General features: G+C 44.9%; 1 protein-coding gene and 1 long non-coding RNA gene across 14 annotated transcripts in view; one reads left to right on the forward strand and one right to left on the reverse strand.

Annotated features, from left to right (window-relative positions):
* LOC139075559 (uncharacterized) overlaps positions 1-4,980 on the reverse strand; it is a 30,516-nt gene extending 25,536 nt beyond the window's left edge. Inside the window, exon 1 of the long non-coding RNA XR_011526074.1 lies at positions 4,671-4,980. This is a non-coding gene — a long non-coding RNA (uncharacterized lncRNA). The remainder of the gene's footprint in view (positions 1-4,670) is intronic.
* Positions 4,226-21,730, forward strand: part of CTXND1 (cortexin domain containing 1) — a 75,116-nt gene continuing 57,611 nt past the window's right edge. For 5 of the 13 annotated variants that reach the window (XR_011526062.1, XR_011526054.1, XR_011526060.1 and 2 more), the window contains exon 1: positions 4,279-4,446. The gene's annotated coding sequence lies outside the window, so the exon portion shown is untranslated. Of the gene's footprint in view, positions 4,447-8,668; positions 8,791-13,194; positions 13,424-21,730 lie in introns of those variants that run through there. The other 8 variants (XR_011526064.1, XR_011526056.1, XR_011526061.1 and 5 more) reach the window with 6 other exon arrangements.

A 21,730-nucleotide genomic window follows, 5' to 3' on the forward strand; every position in this document is an offset into this window, starting at 1 on the left:
AAACCACAGCCTACCCACAATGGATGCACAATGTGAGTGACAGGTAAACTCTATTGCAGTAAGACACTGAGATTTAGGGATTGTTTGTAACAACAGTGTAACCCAGTCTGTCCTGAGTGATGATGCCCCACTAGTGAGCATTTGTCCCAAACTGGGTTAATGAAGCCCCCACTTAGAAATTTTAAAACTACCAAGTACCAAGACAATTAATCTCTTTAGGTGACTGAAGTTGTTATCTAAAACTCAGGAGCCAGCCATGTTCTCATGAATTGAGGATGAGAGGAAACGAGGGTAGAATTAAAGGGCAGAAGGAAACAGATGCCCAGACAGAAACAGAGACAGGGAGTAGAGAGAGAAGCCTTAGAGCCAATGGCTCCAGCAGCCCTTTAGGCACATTTGCATCTCGCTCCTTACTCTGCCTCGATTGTCTTACTCTCCTTGGATTCTCTAATCCTTCCAGGGAATATGCTTTATTTCTTAAGAAAGTTAAGTTGGATTTCTGTCCCTTGCGACTAGAACCCTAACTGATACATCTCATTTTACAGATGAGACACTGAGGCCCAGTGAATAAATAGCACTTACACAGGTTCTCAGCACCCTTCATGACAGCACCGAGGCTTTCCCTGAAGTGGCCCAGTGCACTGTCCTCCTCGTTCAGCTAGAGGGTAGGCAGGAGGTGCACGAAGGACGCTTGGGATCCACCTGGGGCTGAGAACTTGCAGGATCCTCCAGGCTGAGTCCTCAGCCAGGGATCTGAGCTCTCAGAATTTGGAGAGAGAGACAACTAATTTAGGGAAAGCCTAGAACGTCAAGATGCCGAAGGACTAAATCATAAGATGGGAATTTTCCCCCAAAATTTTGTTTTCATTTTTTTCTTGATATTTAAATAACCTATGTTGATAATTTTAACACCTAAGTCATTTAGAAAAGTATAAAAAAGAAAGTAAAAAATCCCCTGAAATCCCATCATTCAGAAAGAAAGGCTGTTAATATATTGGTGATTATTCATCCAGATAGTTCTCTATGCCCATCCATATGGCCATATATAAATAGATTCAATTTTTCATAAATGGGATCATACTATGTATGTGTGTCTTAGTTCATTTGGGCTGATATAACAAAATATCGTAAACCCGGTGGCTTATAAACAACAGAAATTTATTTCTCACAGTTCTGGAGGCTGGAAGTCCAAGATCAGGGTGCTGGCAGATTTGGTGTTTGATTAGAGCCAGCATCCTGTTTCACAGATGAGCTGTCTTCTCGCTGAGTCCTCACATGACTGAAGGGGCAGGGAGCTCTGTGGGGTCTCTTTTATAAGGGCACTAATCTCATGCATGAGGGCTCTGTCCTCATGACCTGATCACCTCCCAAAGGCCCAACCATCACACTGGGGATTAGGTTTCAACAAATGAATTTGGGAGGGGGACACAAACAATCAGTCTATAGCATTACGGTTTTGGAAACTTACTTTTTCACTTAATAATATGTTATGAACATTTTCTATGCCAACAAGTGTAGAGTCACATTGTCATTGTCAATGGCTACATAGTTTTCCACCCTATGGATGAATTCATCCTTGCATGCTATCTGTGAGATTCCACTAAGTACACAGCATAGCACAAGAGCTAAGAGCATGGTCTCCGGAGGTAAACTGTCTCTATTTAAATCCCTTTCTCCCATTTTTCAGCTGTGAGTCCTTAGGAAAGTTGCTTAACCTCTCTGTCCTGCTTCTCCTTCTGTAAAACAGAGACGTTAATAGTGTCTTCCTACTCATAGGAGATGCGGTGAGGGGTGGAAGGGATTTGTTTCATTTTGTTTTGTTTTAATACACAAATTAACACACAGGAAGTGCTTAGGAGAGTGCCTGCATTGCAGTGAAGTCTCAATGTTATTATTATTTAATTAACTTATCCTCTAGCTATAGACATTTAGGTTGTTTCCTATTTTTCACTATTATAAATTATTTATGCAAAGCGATAAACATCTGCACCATGCATTTTGTTCACTTGTCAAATTATCTTGTTAAATTCTTGAAAATGGATTTGCATGGCTTATTGCTATGCACATAAAGTATTCTATTTGTTCCCAAACTGCTTTCTGGAAATTCTGTACTAATTTGCATTCTCACCAATGGTGAGAGAGAATGCCAATTTCCCCAAGCCTCTCACCAGCACTGAATTTTATCAATATTTTAAAATTTGCCAGTCTAGTAGGTAAAAAGTACAACTTTTCAGACTTATTCGCATTTCTTTAATTGCTAGAGAGTTTTTTCTATTGATTAGACATTTGTATTTCTTCTTTGTGAATTGCCTGTTTGTCTCTTTTATTCCCTCTTCTGTTGAGGTGATTATCTTTTTCATTAATGACTATATTTTATATAATTGGTTATATGTGATTATTATGATTATAATGTAAACCATATACATTAAAATTTTGCTGTCATCTTAAGGTTGCCAGATAAAATATAAGACCTCTAGTTAAATTTGACTTTCAGATAAACAATAAATGGGACATACTCATACTAAAAATTGTTCATTGTCTACCTGAAACTCAAATTTAACTGAGTGTTTATATTTCTATTTCTTAAATACAGCAATCCTATGTCATACATATAGTAAATTTTTTTCCAGTTTGTCATTTAGTTTTTAATTCTGTTTATGGTGTCTTTTTTCTTAAAGAAATTTATTTGAATTTTTAATAATCATATCTATCAATCTTTGCCTTTATGATTTTGTGATATATTTAGAAAGGCTTTCACAGTCCCAGGTTTATAACAAATATTCATCCAATTATTTTTTGGCTTCACTTTTTTACATTCAATATTTGATGGATTTGGAATTTATTTTGGTCTAGCGAACTAGGTGGGAAATCAGCTCCCACTAATTACTATCCAGTTATTCCAATCTCATTTTTTGAAAACTCCATCTATTCTGTCAATTTGAAGTGCCCCCTTAAACACTACAATTCCTCACATACTTCTAATTAAAGGTTCTTTGTCCTACTCCACTGAATAGTCATCTCTAGGACACTAACATGCTCTTTTAATCACCGCTGCTTTGTGATAAAGGCAGAGTAGTGTGACAGAGGTTCAAGCACAGATGCATAGATCTGGAGGCAGAATGCCTGCATCAAACTGCTGATCCCCACTTCCAGCTCTGTGACTTTGGGATTTATCCTACTGGGCTTTCTATCCCTGAAGGTGACAGCAATATTAATATCTGCATCATAGGGTTGTAATGAGGAATAAAATGCATTAATACATATAAAGCACTTCCTTAAGTAGTAAGCACCCAGTCAATGTTGTATTTTATTCGCTCATTCATCCATGCATGCATGTGTGCACTTTCATTTTAGTATTCGGTGGGCTGGATTCTCTTATACCTTTCTTGATCAACTTGTCGTTGACTGCTCTCTCTCTATTCTTCCACACAAGACCTAGAATCATCATGTCAAGTTAAAAAGAAAATTTTACTTGGAATTTGATGGAGATTGTATTGAATTTACAGATAAAGAGGATGTGACAGGGCTACAATGTTCACTTCTTCTTGTCCAAGAATGAGGATTGTGTCTTAATAGTTTCAAGCCTTCTTTGGTCCCCTAGTAGAAAGTAGAAGTCTTTTACAAAGTAGAGCATATTCCCCGATAAGTTTATATTCCTAGCTATTTATGGTTTGGCTATCAGTGAGAGTGAGATTTTTCATTTACATTTCTAATTGGGTAGTAAGTGCACAAGAACACCGTTAATTTTGCATGTTTACTTTGTAACTGGCCAGTGCATTGGAAAAGGCTCACTCAATCTTCAGTTTGAATTTTTCAATAGACAATCATATCCCCCGCAAATAGTCATCATTTTTCTCCTGATTTCCAATTTAAAAAAAAAGAAAAATTTTTTTTTTTTTTTGGTTTTACAAGGCCACAACTTCGGTATTTTGACACCTTAGTTTCTTCTCTAGTCTAATTGCATTGATGAGACTTTCCAAACCGGCCTCCTGGTCCTACTGCTAACTTTAATGGAAATGTTTGTCTCGCTATTAAGCACAGTTCAGGCTGACGCTTTGACAGAGGTATTTGTTTTCTCCTAAAGGAAATATCTGAAAGGGATGCTTTTGAAGAGCATGTCAGGAAAGCCCAGGCTGGTTTGTGTGCCGGCAAGGGGCTCTTGGGCCCCCTCCCCGCGCTGGCCGCACCAGGCCCGGGAGCTAAGTTTCTCCCTGCGTTTCCGCTTGAACAGCATCCAGCTGCATCGCCTTTAAAATGCCAGGGAGGCCACGGCTCCGCTCAGAGGCCCCTCTCGGCGGCCGGCCCGAGCTCGCGCGCGCCGCCGGGGCACTGACTCAGTCGCAGCCCAGTCGCTGCCCGCCGAGCCGGGCCTGGGCAGCGGCCCCCGCGTCCCCTGCGACCCGGGCGGGCCAGGGCCCCGCGAGCGCACGGGACGGCCCTCGCCAGGTAAGGACTGCGGGAGCATCCCGGGACCCGCCGCCGCGGCGCCTGCGGGGAGGGGGCGCAGCATCGGCTGCGCTGAGAGGGTGTCGCGCGGGTGGGTTCCAGGCCCACTGGCCGCAGGCAGAAGATCTACGCTCTGAGGTTGGGCCGAGTTCCGCTTGTGAGGGGACCCTCGTGGCCGCCCAGAGCCGGACCCCCTCCTCCGCGGCACTGCGCCCGGTACGCACCTCGGTCGGCGGGGAGAGCCAGCCCCGCGCCGGCAGGTAGCAGCAGCCCTTGCCCCGCCTGGGTGGGAGCCGCACCCGGCTTGCGTTGCAGCTGCTCCAGTTGTGCTGCGGGGCTCGAGTCGCAAAAACCTGAAAAAGTGTTGCGCTGTGCTCAAGCACTGTCACTGTCCTGAGCCAGCAGCTCTCCATTTGGGGGCCCTCGGCTGCTCTGCCATGGAGGGGTTTGAGGAGTGTGAGCTGAAACTGGATCAAAGTTAGAAATTTGTTCTCGTCAAGTTCAGTGCTTAAAATTCAGTCCCTTCTTGTGGCTGACAGTCACACAGAACAGATTTTTATCAGTGTAGCTGATGAAGGTCGCAATTGATGTAACTTCTGGGAAAAGTTCTGTTGGCTGCAGACTTTCTAAAATGTCAAGTCTCACTTGGATTTTGTCCTGATCTGCAGCCAAAAGCCTAATACAAATATTCAAATATTTTTTCCTATATCAATGTAGAAGTGAAAAATGGCTCTGGATGCTATTTTTGGGAATGTATTATGGAAGCAAATTTTATAGCAGTCTCTACTGCCCACGGGGAAAGTTCTGGAAGGGAAAGACTGTCAGGAAAGACCAAGGCAATAAGGTCACAATGTGGCCTTGGATCCAGAAATAAAGTCCCAGACAGGGCGTCCATGCTGCCTTCACTGGGAGAGGTTCCATTTTCATCCACTTCTGCATCAGCTTGCAGGATCTTCTCAATCGTTGTGTTGGTTTACCTGAGCCTCCTGAGATGCCAGCCAGAGGATTAGAGTATCTGTAATGTAGTCTCACTATTTATATAAAATATGTATCAGTGAGTTAGGAGACCCATGCCTAGGGGCTGGGGAACTCAAGTCTCCTGTCCTTCCCTCCCTTTCCTAAGCCACCGCTTGAGACAGACTGCAGTAAAACCTGATTTGTGGTCTTTGTAAACCTGCACAGTGGGTTTAGGACGTCATAAAGCCAAATATCCAAGGCCTTAGATGTGATTTGCAAGTTGGATTTGAGTTAAAGCTACATTTTCAGGGATGGCTCAGCATAAGATATGTACCAGCTTTGAAGACACATTAGAAGGAAAATTGGCAAGCAAAAACTTACCCTTGAAAAACTGTTCTGAAATAAATGACTTCACATTTATCCAAAAGAGAAATTGTGGGTAATCTGTCTGTTTAGTCTCTGTAATCTTTGCATTAATGTATTCTTGTTCCAAATGGTTGATTTCCCAATCACTTTTTCCAATTGTTTTTATTATTTCTGAACAACATGCGAGTAGTGAATGTATGACATTTAATGTGTCTCTCTCTGGACTCAAATACAGTTGGAAGATGATAGCAAATTTCTGGCCATTAGATATTTAAGATGTAAATTTAAAATAAACAAGGTTATGGTGGAATAAATGTTGTTTTCTAGTAGCATGAACCTTAATTAGCCTGAAAAAAAATAGTTCGCCTAGAAGTTCAATGACTGCTTATAATTTATGATTTAGAGAATTGTATATCTTTCCAGTTTATTTCCTTACTAGTTTATAATGAAAGAGGCAGAGATTCTGAATATACTGGCTTGCTAGTTAATCTTTCTCCAACAAATATTTACACTACCAGGACACACCATCAGAGCAAACTCAAAATCTGCAGTCCTAAGGTGGTTTGTGCATGGTATCATTCAAAGTCCACATGATTTCCAAGATCTAAATGGAAAATGAAATGGTATCAAAGAAAGTGTCCTGAAATTATCTCGTCTAGCCACAATAGAAAGAACCGTGTTTATAAAATTGATGAAGTTCCAAGACTCCAAGGTTAATGATGTGGAGGAAAACCATAATGACTCCGAATTTTGGCAGTGAAAGCTCTGGAACTGGTCTCTGTCCATGAATTTTTTAGATGACTGAAGTTCACATTAAAATATTGAAAGGGACAACATTTTCAAATATTTTAATTGTTTTGGAAGGAAATATTCCTAAAGTGCATTACATACTTCCTACCATCAGAGAGCTGGCTAATGGGGATTTATGCATTTCCTGATGACTCAGGATCAGCCCTGTGACAATCAGTTATCTTGTGTACATAGGGGAGAAAGAACACGATGTTTGCATCTGACAGATCAGCATTTAGTCCTGGCTCTGTCACTCATCAGATGACCTTAAGTGAGTGCCTTTTTGAGCTTCTGTTCTCTCATTCATAAAACCTCAGGAGAACCAGTACCTGAAAGTCAGTTCTATTTGTTAAGCACTTATATGCTAAGCCTTTGATATCTACTGTCATTTAATTCCTAGAGTAACAATTATTATCCCCATTTTCCTGTTGAGGAAACTTGGGATCAGAGAAGCAACTTGAAGTACCCAAGGTTAATTCAGAGTAGGAGAGCTGGTATTCCAAACTGGGATCATCCAATTTTGAAACTTACCTTCTTCTCACCTATGCTGTACCTATCATATGAGGTTGCTCAAAGGAAAACATCCCTGATTTAGAGTCAGGACTCAAAAAAAGGGCAGATGCATTTAACTATGATCACCAATTCCACTTCGTGAGGATGAAATTAAATGAGATAATTCATATTTTGGGACCTACAGAGTGGTCCTTCTATAATTGGTCTCTACTACAATCAGTTATTGCATGGAAGCCCCTAGCTCCTTCTCAGACTCAGTTTCCACATTTATAAACTTAGGGAAATATTGCCTTTTTGCTAGGTTGCTGTGGAAACCATAGTTGACAATGTGAAAGAGCTCGGGGCATAGTAGTTGTTTCACAAATGAAGTCCTTGTGAAGCTCATCTTCCACAGTCGGCTCCTATCTTCACCGTGGACATTGGTGCTCAGTAGATTTCCTCTGTGTGTTCTTGAACACATGCTGCTAGGGCTGGACATTCCTGGAGGGGTCCCTGCGGTGCCCCCAGGAACGGTGATGCTTTAAGCCCTCCAAGTAGAGCCCCACTGGGAAACTTATTTCAAGGGAAACATAGGAAGAGAATGTCCTAGATGGGAAGGATCAGGCTGGGATACCTAATCTCAGAATCCCCCGCCACCACTTACCCCTTGAGCCACAGGCTTCTGAGAGGCCCCTGTAGCACAGAGGGGCTTCCACACAAATGAGCATCCCCCAGTGTGCTTACAGCTTTGGCCTCAAGCCCCTTTCATCATGTTCTGCCCACTTGCTGACCCTGTGACTGAAGAGGGAATGTGACCCTGGGGTCTCAGTAAATGACTGACCTCAAGGCACTCATTTCATGTTCAGTATATAGTTTCACTCTGTACCCATGGAATTATTTTTTAATTTTTAATCCTTTAATTCTTTATTTTTTCATGTTTAGTTATTTTTAAATATTTTATTCTACTCTGTAATACACCTTTGTTTTAATAGAAAATAGGCAGCCTACCAGGTACCACTCTGGAAAGACATGCCCTTTTTCCTGGGCCACTCTCCTGCACCCTCAGTGGTATGCATGTCCCAGGTAGGGAGGCCAGGCCCTCGGGTGTCTGTGTCCTTCCTCTAAAAGATCTGACTCCTAGTGCCTTGGCCCATAGAATCCCACAGACTTCAGAATGGCATTTCATCCCTGCCCTTGGCGTGGGGTTTTAGAAAGGAACCCTGAATTCCTCCTGGAGATTGCATCAGGGTCAGAAAAACAGAGAATCATGCCCCCATTCCTGCAGTCCAGGCCCATGGCAGACATTGGGGAGTTCCAGGGACATGAGCATGGACATGAATTTTCATGCTCAGGTGGCCATGACAAGTTGACCAGAGGTGGCAGGCATGATGACATCTGTTTGTCAGCCAGCTATTGGCATTGATAACCAACAAGTGGCCTAGAACTGTATGACCTTTGTCATCATATCCAGCTCCCTTTGGCTACACTGACTTCTCCTTGGTTCAGATGGAGCTCCCTATGTTCTAAAAGACTGCAAATAGATGGCACGTGTCTGTCATGCCTTCCTCCCTTGCCCGGAGCAGACATTGCTAATCAATCATGACATTTCTTCCCACAGAGCCAGAATGAGTCCTCTAAATCCTTCTCAACAATTTCCCGGAGTTGGCTCATGAAATGGTGTTTAATTGGGTACTGCAGACAATAAGAAGATATTGACGAGTTTTAAGCCACAGGAGTAAGGTGATGGCCCCCTCCCCATTTCCCCCATGCCCCTCCTATAACCACAGGGGCATTGACAAAAACTACCCCTGTGCAGCCAACGTGCCCCAAGACTTGCTAAGAAGGAGGCACAAAATATATGCTGTCGGGCCTCCAGATTATTCCAATGCAGTGTTGCTGGTGGGCTTCAGGGACCATGTCTCTGCCCACCTGGGGAACTGAAGCAGGTGCATCGAATCATGTGTAACTTGTACAACCAGGACATCTGTATTAGTCAGCTTGGGCTGCCATAACAAAGCACCACAGACTGGGGGCTTAAACGACAGACATTTATTTTCTCACAGTTCTGGAGGCTAGAAGTCCAAGATCAAAGTGTCAAGAGGGTTGATTTCTTCTGAGGCCTCTCTCCTTGCCTTGTTGACGGCCATCTTCTCCCTGTGTCTTCACATGGTCGTCCCTCTGTGTGTGTCTGTGTCCTAATCACCTCTTCTTATAAGGACATCAGTCATTTTGAATTAGGGCCCACTTATATGACCTCATTTTACCTTAATTATCTCTTTAAGGGTCCTATATCTGAATACAATCACACTGTGAGGTACTGGGGGTTAGGACTTCAACATATGAATTTTGGGGGGCAAAGGGACACAATTAAATCCATAACAACATCTGAGAGGATGAGACTTGAACTTGGTCCGCTTCTGTCTGAGAGGGTGCAGTCCAGGCTGGTACAGCAGTGAGCTGTGCATGGGCACAGCCACAAGCACCAGATCCCTGGAGGGCATGGATGGACCTGCGATCCAAACTTCCATCAATGATATGGCCGTTTAGCTTCCAAGATAGCCTAACTCTTGGAAATAGTCTTTTCCCCCCTCTCATTAACTGATGTTTGGGAGAGGTGCTCTTCTTCAGTGGGCTGATGGTCTAGAAAAATGGATGTTCTGGACTCAAATCCCAGAAAGTGAGCCAGCTTCCATCAGTATCAACCACAAGGCAGAGTTCTTCAGTGATGGTCAGAGCATGGGTTCCCCTTCCCTGGGCCCCAATTAAAATATTAATATGTTCATTTTCAGTGTCTGCAGAAAAAGAGAGAAAAGTTGTCACTTTTGGCAAACTGAGCTGTGACCATCCTGGTGGCCACATCTCCAAGTGTGCGAGGACATTATTATTAATCAATATATGTGCCCAGTGAAATATAACTCTCCTAAAATTTGTCTTCTTCAGCAATTTCTCTGATTTCTGAGAAAACTCCTTAGAAAGATAAAGGATATCTGTGTTAGTGTGGGGAAGGTGGATTTGCAGTTTCGAGTATCAGACTACTCTTCAGAAATGATTCCCCTCTTACACTCCAGTCCCCGCCCCCCTAAGGCTACCCACCCCCCATTCAGAGGAGGTGTTCTCCATCTGTGACTCCAAGGAGGGACTCCTTCGACAGCTCACAAAACAAAAGATTCCCCTTTTAGAAGCATCTCAGAAGCAGAGGTGGTGGGGGATGAGGGACAGTTTAGGGAAAAGGCTTCCGACATGTGGAATATGGCCAGGATGGTGGAAGGGTGGGGAAGAGAGTGACCAGTAATCAATACCTTAGTTGGTTAGACTCACAAATTATGGAACCTTGGAGATATTCTCCCAGAAGAAAGATAAGGGCCTCTGGTTGTCAAATTCCACTGACCTGCCTCCAAATCTTAACTCTGCAACTTATAGCTGTGTGACCACCAACAAATCACCTGCTACTCTGAACCGGTTTTCTCATGTGTAAAATGGAGATATTGATACCATGCAAGGGTTCAGTCTGCTTGCCGCAAGAAAGAAGGCCAAGCAGGTGGTGGTAGAGAAAGAAAATAAACTAGCAAATCAGAAGGTGGTGGCCTAACATCCCCCAAAAAATATCTTAAGGGGGAACTGATTTGGAAATGACTTATAAAAGGCAAACGGGGTTGGGAAGGAGGCTCGGAAATGTCTGGTGGTGGATGACGGCAGAACGTTGGGCGCCTCTCCACAGTGCATCTGCTGAAAGCAACATGCCTGAGGAATCTAAGAAAACTTCAGCTACTTCCTTACCTGGGACAGAAGGAACAGTTTGGGCAGAGGACATACATTTTCTGCTGACAAGTTATTCTTTCTACTAGTTACAGATTAGCTTGCATACGTGCAGTTCTAAGTGTTTTTCCAAAGCACATTGTGAGAATAAGATGGGGAGGAGAGCATGTGACCTTGGGGGATGAAGTTCTGAGAGTCCTCTGCTCAGGGGCGACTGTCTTTCATATTTCTTTATGGGTTTCATATTTCTTCATGTGCAAATTCAGGGGGTTCTACGTGTTGCACGAGGTAGATTTTTAGTCTGTGATCTGTAAAGTTTACAGTCAGTGATTGTAGCTTCTCAATGCTTCTGCAAGATGCTTAGTCAAGCTGGGGTCTGTGAGCAAGCCGCTCAGCTGATCAGCGGTCCTCCTGCTGTTCTGCAAGGCAAGCTCAGAAACTTTGGTCACTTTGCTTCCCATGTTAACCTTTTGGGTACAGGCACGGTTTGATCCTAATCCAGGAAAACTTTAACTCCTTCATCCTCAATTTTAATATGAATACTGACCTTCTAAATCTTAGGATGAGTTTACAGAGAATATGTGAAATTAGCACCATGCTTATCACACAGCAGGCCTGGAGAAATGCGTGTGGAATCTGAATCTGATTGTAAAAACATACCTCACCCTGCAAGAATGCCCCAGAGAAATTCTCAAAGAATCAGCTGGGAGGCTCATTGTAAAATGCAGATTCAGAGGCCCAACCCCGCACGCCTGGCCCAGAATTTCCCAGCACAGAGCTGACAATGCGCTTTTTAACAAGCTCTGAGAGAGATTATTAGGCACACTAAACTTAAGGGTCTAAAGTTTGAGAATCACCAACACTGCTTGAGAAAATTAGCAGTTTGCACCCTTGCTTGATTTAAACTATGAATCCCTCAAAATCCACAGCTCTTTCTGTCTGGACAGAAACAGGAATGCCCTGTTTCTCCTTCTAGACCTAAGGAGACACACGTTAACTTCCACAACGTGCTTCACACAACAGCATTTCATAATTTCCTGTTTTCCACAAAGGTCATGACACAATCGGCTGTCCGTGTTGCCTGTAGTCAAATCTTCACAGTCCAGGCTGGCGTGGCCTCAGTCTTCACTGCACGGGCCCTGGGAAATCACAGGAGGACAAGCAGTGAAGCCCATATTTGGAAAGAAACCTGTGCTTCTAGGTCTGATGCAATTGTGTCTTCTAACCATTACTCCTTTTCAACAAAAGTTCAGAATTGCTCCAGTTTCAATCTATACATCAGAAAGATTCTTTCTGTTCACCTTTGATTTATTTTATGGTATTTTTTCACCTTTATGTAGGGTAAACTTTGGAATTACAAATAATTTTCTTCTTTGGGGGACAAAGATTTTATTAGCTTAATAGCTGAGTCCTTTGGATTCAGAGCAAGAAATGTTTACCGCCTATTTTTAAATGTACTTGTTTTGGGAAAATATTTTTCCAATTATTCAAGGTTTGGATGTACTTTGTAGAAGTTTTAGAAAATACTGAAAAATGTAAAAGAAGGAAACAGCAACTACCCATGATCCCAGGCACATAACTGTCATTTTAGTGGTTCCTCCAGTTTTTCCCCCTATACATACCTTTTTGGTGTTATTGTTCACTTGCTTGTTTACATAATTGGAATCTGTGAGAACGAAACGCAATAAATGTGGTCATGAACACAGGAGGCTGTGGGGTTCAGTGGTGGCATGAGGCAGGGACAAGGAAAGATCTTTGAGATGGAGGTTGATGAGGGCTTTGAACAAGAGGCGCATTTGAGCAGCAGCAGTAGGCAGGCGGCGTTTCAGGGAGAGAGAGTGACGGCGTAAAGGGATGGGGCAGAAGGGACAGAGCTTCAGGATGGTTTTGAAACATGTCTACAAATTCTTTGACACTTATTCCACCAACAGGTGGTTTCCATGGCCTTCCCCTTTAACACAGGTAGGTTTTGTGGCTGCCTGAATGAATAAAATAATATGGGAGTGATGGTTTGTGACTTCCAGAGCTGGATTTGAAAAGGCTATGTGGCTAAATGCTGACCTCTTTTGGGATACTCCCCTTGAGCCACTGTACCCAGAGTCAGCTGCCTGAGGCCACAATATGGAGAGACCACGTTGTTGACAGCAATGCCTGCTGTGCCCCAGCTGTGTGAGTCTTCCAACTTGGACATCAGACATGTGAGTGAAGGAGTCCTCCAGAGGACCCCAGCCCAACCACCATCTGATTGTAACTGCATGTCAGAATTCCAAATGAGAACCACCCCACTCAGCCCAGTCAACCTCCAGATTCATAAGCAAAACAAATCATTGTTATTTGTTTACGCATAAATAGCCTGAACTGGCTCTTCATGAATAATGTTTGTTTCAGTCCTCAGGAAAACAGAGGATTGCCACTGGCAACATGAGGCTGGTTGGGGTCAGATCCTAAAGGGCCTGGATGCCCAAGGCCTGATTCTTCTAAACTGCTTGGCTGCGAGTCCTCACCCCAGAGGCACAGAATAGCGGCAGCCTGTGTTTGTGCCACCATCTCTACGTGTGCCACTGTGCTCAGTGCTTTCTGCAATGTCACTCCTCTGTCTTCACCCTAACTCTGTGAGGTTGGTGCTCTAATCATCACCCTTATTTTGCCTGTGAGGAAACTGAGGCACCAAGATGTTAAACAATTTGCCCAAGTTGCATTGCTAGTAAATGGGATATGGGCTGAGATTCAAAACCCAAGGACTGGCTCTGGCCCCTACTCTCAATCCTTGCTCTCTCGCCCTCTCCATGGAAGCTGCTGGAATGCAGATGAGATTGTGTATCTGAAGGTGCCTAAAGTATCAGGGGGTGAACTTGCCCTTCTCTGTGGGAAAGATCCAGCCCACCAGCTCCTGGACCAGCAGCGTCAGCATCACTAGGAAACTTATGAGAAATGCAATTCCTAGTCACTCATGTCACCTTTGCTCTGATCACAAAGGGCAGTGTCTGGTCTGATTTACTCTTTCTCATGGTTAGAACTGTGCAAAGCCACCCAGTCCTTGCTGACCAGCCCACCTGAGTCCCTCTGTTATGAGCCCTTCTGCACAGACTCAGAAGAGAGTCTCCTCGACCTTCAACAAAGAGGATCCTTATTTCCCCTGAAATAGAGCCCTCTAAATATGCTGCACGTCCTCCTGGGAGAATGGTGTCCGGCTCTCTCCAGGTGTGTCTTCCCTAGGAGCAGGCAGCTTGCCTCCCACAGTCGACCCTCTGTCAGGCTGCTCCTCCTTATGCTTCAGTTTATCTAGAATTAGTAATATAAGGATGATTGTAGCACTGTTGATTTCAACACATCCTTCACCAGTGTGTCCCCCACTGTCCTGAGCATGGAGCTTTGCACATAAATTCTCAGGCCCCCTCTGTTCACTTGAATCTTGCTTGCTGGGCTCAGAGGAAAGGAAGAGTTAGCAGAGTGTGAGAAGATTGCTTTGTGTTCAGCAGAAAACAAGCTGACACTTTCAAGGACTTTAAACAGAGAAGGATAATTAATAACAGGCTGGATTGATTTTCCCATTTCCCATACCCTTGGTGACTAGAATGCGAAATTCATTCAGGTGCTGAGTGATGATCTCTGCCCAGACGCAGAGATCCACACGGACGATGATGAGGATGGCTGAGCCTGGCTCACTGCAATGGATTCTAGCAGAGCCTGACTCTTTCTCCCTCTCCAGATGGCCCAGAGCATCAACGCGTCCTACACCCACTGCTTTCCTACACCCAGGAGCCATTAACACAGCTCTTTCCACTTACACAAAACGCTCTTCCATGTTTATTGTTCCATCTAAGCCATCAGCTTTGAGAAATGAATGTCACTGTCCCCTTGTCATGAGGAGGCACAGAGACTCACCCAAGCGACCCCACTGGTGACCAGCAAACTAGGCCCAGTTTGAGATAGCAAAGTCTGCACTCTCTACCTCATCTTACTGGCTCTCAGCTGGGAGGCATTATTTACCCATGGGTGACAAAGAGAGAGATGCTTTTGCATCTGGAATTTTGCAGGAAAGGAAGGAAGGAAAATGATGATGCTAAAGAGTCTGGATTCTCTTAATGTGTCATTACCTGCCTAGCCCTAGAGAACAGCTATGGCCTCTTGTCCAAGGCCTTTGCTACAGCTGTTGGGCACCAACCAATGAAGACTCTGCCATTTCAGGGTTCCCCCCACCCCCACCCTCACCACTCACCCCCTAAGTGGCCACCCGTGCCTTCCCTGCTTGGGCTCCCTGGGTGTGATCCAGAGAACATGCCAAGGTGACAGGGGCAAAGGGAATTCCTTGGGTGATAAAGTGTCTTGGTTCCCATTGGAGTAACTTTCATCATACTTTGGAGAAATCTAACTCTGTCTTCACCAGGCTGGGATGGCTTACAACAGCCCCCAACAAACAGGCCACATGGGAGAGCTGGAGGCTCCCAAAGCCAGGCCTTGCTAGCTGTGCTGACCAATACCTGTTCTGGGTAGTGGTCAAGGGAAATGGGGAACAGCTCTTTGCACAGCCTCCTTCCTGAGTAAAGAGGAGGTGGTTGAAAGGAATCAGAGGATTAGCAGATGGAAGCTGCAGCTCATGTGGTCACAGATGAAATCTTGTACAAGTTCAAGTCTCTTGACCTCCATGTATAACAAAGATTGCATGTTCTGCTTCTTTAAAGCAACACATGCCTGGGATGGCAAAATCAATGCCTACAGAGGCCATGCAGGCAGCATAAATGACTGAAGCAGCCTGGGTCTAAGACAATAGAGAGTGGTGGAGACTGTAGGAAATGAGACCTATGAACAGGCTAAATGGGGCACCAGCAACTTAGCTCCAGCTACACGTTGCCAAGCAGAAATGTATGCCCATCCAGTGTAGCCAGATCTGACAATCTTCCCAGAACAGAAATTCTAAATTTTATGTAAAATCTTCCATTGGAAATTCTTTAAAATTAAAACAAAATTCAACGTAAAGCCACTCTGCAGTCCAAACATAACATATCCTTGCCCAAATCTACCAGAAGACCACTGTCTTGTGACCTTTGATGTAGACACTGCCTTGGCATTGTCTAGTGGAGTAGAGTATGAGGACCAATTTACAAAACATACAATTCGGAGCTCCTCTGGTCAGGAGGAGCCAGATGGGACCATGTCTTGGCTTCCCCTTCCTGCCCCCAGGGCATTGGGACCCTGAGACCTCAATAGTTCTAAATTTGACAACTTCTTCCCCAGACTCACGGGAGCCCCCTGGTGGGTCAGGAGAGTTTTTGCAGGTTTCAAAGGTGTCTTAACTTGTCACTAAATCCCTGAAAGCACAGAGTGAAGGACAGAGTGAAGTTCCTGGGGTATAGGAACTCACTTTGGGACACCTTTCTCTCTCCTACCTCTCAGCAGAGGGGACTCAGAGTGACTATGATGCAGTCAAAGTGAAGCCCCTCTCTCTCTAGGTTGGCCCCAAGTCTTCTCAACCTATGCAATATTTAATAGGCTCACAGAGTTACCTGCCTGGATCAGGAGGCCTCTCTGAGCCTGTTTCCTCATCTATAAAAAGGGAATGCTAGTCCCTGCTCTGCCCATATCACAGGGTATTATAAGAATGAAAAAAATGGGGGGCCAGCCTGGTGGCACAACAGTTATGTTCACACATTCCACTTCGGCTGGCTGGGGTTCACTGGTTCGGATCCTGGGTGCAGACCTACACACCACTTATCAAGCCATGCTGTGGCAGGCGTCCCACATATAAAGTAGAGGAAGATGAGCATGGATGTCAGCTCATGGTCAATATTCCTCATCAAAAAGAGGAGGATTGGCAGCAGATATTGGCTCAGGGCTAATCTTCCTCAAAAAAAAAAAAAAAAGAAAAAGAAAAAATGGGTTATGGATGGTGAAGAAGGCAGAAGAAAGGGCCTATGACCACTTCGCATATCTGGGTTCTTTACTAGCAAAATGCGAAGAATTTGACTTTGGTGTTTCTGCCCCTACTTCCCCAGTCTGCAGTAGGCAGGCTTCCAGGAAGTGGGCCTGGCATTATGGTTTTCTGAATGTTCTGATCATCAGGACTCCCTGTTTTTCTTGTCAGCAGCGTGTTCCTGTCATGCTGTGGGTGGAAAGGGGGCAGCTCTGCTTGCTCCTAGGCGGGCTGGTACAGAGGGGCACGGCTGCCTTGGTGGGTACCTACCCTCTGTACAGCCATGGGGGCCTGTTCAATCCTCCAGACACTGGGCAAGGGTGGAAGGCAGAGCAGGTGATGTCATCCTCACTGTGCACGTCCTCTTAGCACTCACTCTACACCAGAGCAGAGAAGCAGAGGTGAATGGGGGTCTCTGCCCTCAAAGGAGGGGAGGGAGTGTGGGAACTGGGCACACGGCTTCTGAAGCCTTTACAGGCTTGAGCACAGAACATGCTTGAAGCCAAAGGTTATAAAAAACCCAAAGAGGATCTTCAATTCAGATCAGAGCGGGTGATGTTTGATCTTGGCCTGAAAGATTGCCTAGGGGAGTGGGTCTCTAGGCAGAAGGGTCTGTGAGAACAAAGGCTTGGAAGTGGGAAGAGCCCATATTGTGTCTGAGAAACCAGTGATTGGAGCATAATATATAAAAAAGGAGGAGCAGGAGGCAGGAAAGGAAGGCAACAGGAAGAGGGGCAGATCCAGGTTTTAGGAGTCCTAAAGTTCATGTAATGTGGGGAAGGCCCCTTAATAGAGCAATACAAAATTATGAAAATAAAATTCAGCACAGAAGTGAATCTTTATTTAGAATGAGAAAATAAATCACACCAAATTACAAGTGACAAAAACATTTTACATTTTTTAATTAAAAAAAAGAAAAATACCAGGGCCAGCCCGGTGGCGCAGCGGTTAAGTGCGCATGTTCCACTTCTCGGCAGCCCGGGGTTCACCAGTTCAGATCCCGGGTGCGAACATGGGACCACTTGGCAAGCCACGCTGTGGTAGGTGTCCCACATATAAACTAGAAGATGGGCATGGATGTTAGCTCAGGGCAAGTCTTCCTCAGCAAAAAGAGGAGGATTGGTGGCAGATGTTAGCTCAGGGCTAAACTTCCTCAAAAAACAAACAAAAGAAAGAAAGAAAAATACCACACACATCACAAAATCCATTAAAAAATTAACAAAGTTCTTTTTAATTAACTTCTTGACCCACCTCCATGACATCTTTACTCCAACATTTTTGGCTGAATTTTGATTTCCTCTTCATATTTCAATTATTTTTGTAAAATCATTTCTACATAAAATGGAAATATTGTCAGTCTTCTTGCATAGTTGGCCAGACTTTGCTTTTTACTGGCTTAATTTGAAAATGTCTCTTTTAGCCTCACAGCTCATTGCTGATCGTGTCATGTAAATTATCATATGTGAGGAAACCTCTATCAAAGTTCTTTCATCTATGAGCTGTAAGAACTTAAGGCATTTCCAACCTTCTTAGACACTGACTAATCTTAACCATTCTGAACTGATAGCATTCACTAACCAGTTGTCTTTTATGTCCACACTGCGGTGGTGTATTATGATCTTCATCTTGTCTTCACAGGTGTCAGTATTTCATGCCAAACCAACGAGAAATCAGTAAAAGCCACATAGATGATTGGGCTAGACCATTTTAAGGCAAGAGGAGAGCATGCATAAGACAAAAGTAAAGAGTCCAGTTTGGAGAAGTGGGATGTCCAGGCAGCATGGTGGGCCATGAGACAAGAAAGCACATGGGAGCAGGCAGAGGGTGGGAAACAGTGTCAAATGCTGGCAAATCTCTGAAAATAGACTAACTTGCCTTTAATTAAGGAACCAAAGGCCTATCCATGAATCTCTAAGCATACAAAAGCCAGTAGAGTGTATTCCTAAGATCATTATCCAACAAATCAGACAAACCTTGGTTTGAATCATCCCTAGCCAGTGAAAACTTGCTACACATAGTCTCTTTATACACAAGTCACTGTGGACCAGATCAATATGCCCTACTAAAAGCAAACTAAACGTAGGTGCAGGTGAAATTCCCTTGGCCTGATCCCCAAAATGCTGCTGATTCTCAAAGGCATCCAGACTAGAGGGGAAGTGAGCTCAGTGGTGGGGAGTTGGAATAGAAAGAAGCAGCAATCTTAATCAATTGCAGTTAATATATCTTGCTTTTGCAAATTTTGCTAAAATATAGAACCACATGAATACATTGTTAGAGTGCATGCCTCCCAAGTTCTTAGAAGGGGCCCATGAGAGTGAGGGGCCCTGAAACTTAAGCCTCATTAGTCTTATGGTAAATGCACCTCTGAAGCGGGACACTGAAGGTCTGGAAAAACTTCCTGGAGGAAGCAGCAGTTGAGCTAGGCCTAGGAGCCTAGGGTGGACATTCCAAGTGCAGGAATTAATATGAACAAAGGTATCCAGTGTGTCAGGAACAATGGAGAAGAGCAGCTGGGCTGTACGGAGGCTCATACAGGAGAGGAAGCAGAGAAACTTTGATGTAGCCAGGCCATGGTAGACCTTGAATGCTTGGCCAAGGGGCTGACTTAAGCCTAGGGACAATGGGGAGCTAGCAGGTTGGTAATTAATGTGGTCATTCAGGATGGTTAGTCTGGCATGGGCACTGGATTGAGGGTGGACAGCAGGGGACCATGAGGAGGGACTTGGGTACAGACTGGGCTTATGAAGGGCCTGGATAGGAAGAGCTGAATAGGAAGGGCTTTAGAAGGCAAAGCCTCCAGGCCTAGGATGTGGGAGAGCAGAAGCGAAAGGTCAAGGAGAGCTGTAAGGCAGCATGGTTGTCACTGACTGCTCAGAATGTGAACGCATCTCATTTGAAAGAAAAAGAAAGATATAGCCAAATACAACTAGGAAACACTGATTGTAAAACAGCTAAACTGGATCTCTCAGAACCTCTAACACAGAAATCAGCACAGTGTTTCAGTAAAGGATCAGATAGCAAATATTTAGGCTTTTCGGGCCGTGTAATCTCTGATGCAACTACACTACTCGTCACTATAGCGCAAAAGCAGCCATAAATATGTCAACAAATAGGTGTGGCTGTATTCCAATAAACCTACTTATGGATGCTGAAATGGGAATTTCACATAATTTTCACATGTCATGATGCAGTTTTTTAGTTTTTTCAATTATTTAAAATTGTAGAAACCATTCTTATCTCAGGGACCATACCAAAAGAGGCAGCGGGCCAGAGTTGGCCCTTAAGCTATAATTAGCGATGCTGCTCTCCCACGTCAGAGTGCCTTGGGAATATCCTAGAGGGGGCTGAGACGTAGGGTGTTCCCCAAGTGGACTGAGCAGCACTCAGTGTGATCCCCATTCTACTTCATCCAACACGTCCCAGGAAAGTTGCACTAAGAATTTGAACCTGCAAAACTTAGTATGGTTCCCAGCTGCAATGGTTTGAATGTTTGTGTCCCCTCAAATTCATATGTTGAAATCCCAACCCGCTATGTGGTAGCATTAGGAAGTGGGGCCTTTGGGAGGTGCTTAGGTTATAAGGGTGGAGCCCTAATAATGGGATTAGGGCCCTTATAAAAGGGACCCCACAAAGCTCTCTAGTCCCTTCCACAATGTGCAGACACAGGCAAGAGTCTGCCACCCAGAAGAGGGCCCTCACCCAACCATGCTGGTACCCTGATCACCGACTTCCAGCCCTCAGAACTGTGAGAAATAAATTTCTGTGGTTTATAAGCCATGCAGTCTGTGGTATTTTGTTATAGCAGCCTGAACAGACTAAGACACCAGCAAAAGGCAAGTCCAGATGGACAGTTGTTTGAGGGATAGTGTGTAGTGCTTGCTCTGAACCAGACCCTTTTCTAAGTGCTTACGTATATTAATTCTTCTTTGTCCTCACCATCACTCCCTGAGGTAGTTACTGTTGCTCTCCCCATTTTGCAGATGAACAAGCTGAGGCTCAGAAAGGTTAAGTGATTTGCTCCAGGCCATCAGTATGAGAGGGGAGGAGCCAAATTCAAGCCTATTGAGAAGAGGAAGGGGTTGGCACAGTGGGGCAGCAATTGTGGGGCAGGGGAAGGGCTCCAGGTCTTAACTACAGAACTACACTGTGGCGACTTTGTGGAGCCAGGAGCAACATCCCAGGACATTCCACTGAAGATGTCCAACTGGCAAGACTGGCCCTCAAGAGAGAGGTCAGGCTGAAAATAGAAACTGGGACTTGGGCCGGCCCCGTGGCCAAGCGGTTAAGTTCACGCGCTCCGCCTCAGTGGCCCAGGGTTTTGCCGGTTTGGATGCTGGGCACGGACATGGCACTGCTCATCAGGCCATGCTGAGGCAGCATCCCACATGCCACAACTAGAAGGACCCACAACTAAAAATACACAACTACGTACTGGGGGGCTTTGGGGAGAAAAAGGAAAAAATAAAATCTTTGGGGGAAAAAAAAGAAACTGGGACTTGATTTCCCCTGCAGCCTTCCACAGTGATATTAGGCCCCTCCTAGCTCTCCTGCTGCTCCCTGCCAGCCAAGCCCACAACTAGATTATGCAAATGAGCACAATTTAGGGCGAACTCATTCTGAGATGTTGAGCTGAGGAGGTCAGCCAGCCTGGTCAGCTCTCCACGCGGGATACGTGTGCAGCATGGCCCTTGGACCTGGAGGGCGCCTGTCCTGCATCCCTTCTGCAGCTTGCACTGAGATGTACTTTGAGTACCTGGAGAGAGAATCCCATTCTCTAGGCTTCTGCTGCTCAGGTTCTTTACTAGACCTCTACCAGCACTGGGGGTCACCCCACAGGATACCCTGAATGGAGGAACACAGCTGGCCCGTACAGTGGTTCTCCATCTGCTTGGTCAGCTGAGAGGCGCTGGCTTGCAGCTCTCTAGGTGAACTAGTGCAAGAGCCCCTTCCCCTGCCTCACCCTCTCCCCACACCCACTAGGGAAGAACAGCTGAGGGACAGAGGAAGAACTTG

This window comes from Equus przewalskii, chromosome 1 (genome assembly GCF_037783145.1).
Source record: "Equus przewalskii isolate Varuska chromosome 1, EquPr2, whole genome shotgun sequence".
Taxonomy (NCBI): Eukaryota; Metazoa; Chordata; class Mammalia; order Perissodactyla; family Equidae; genus Equus; species Equus przewalskii.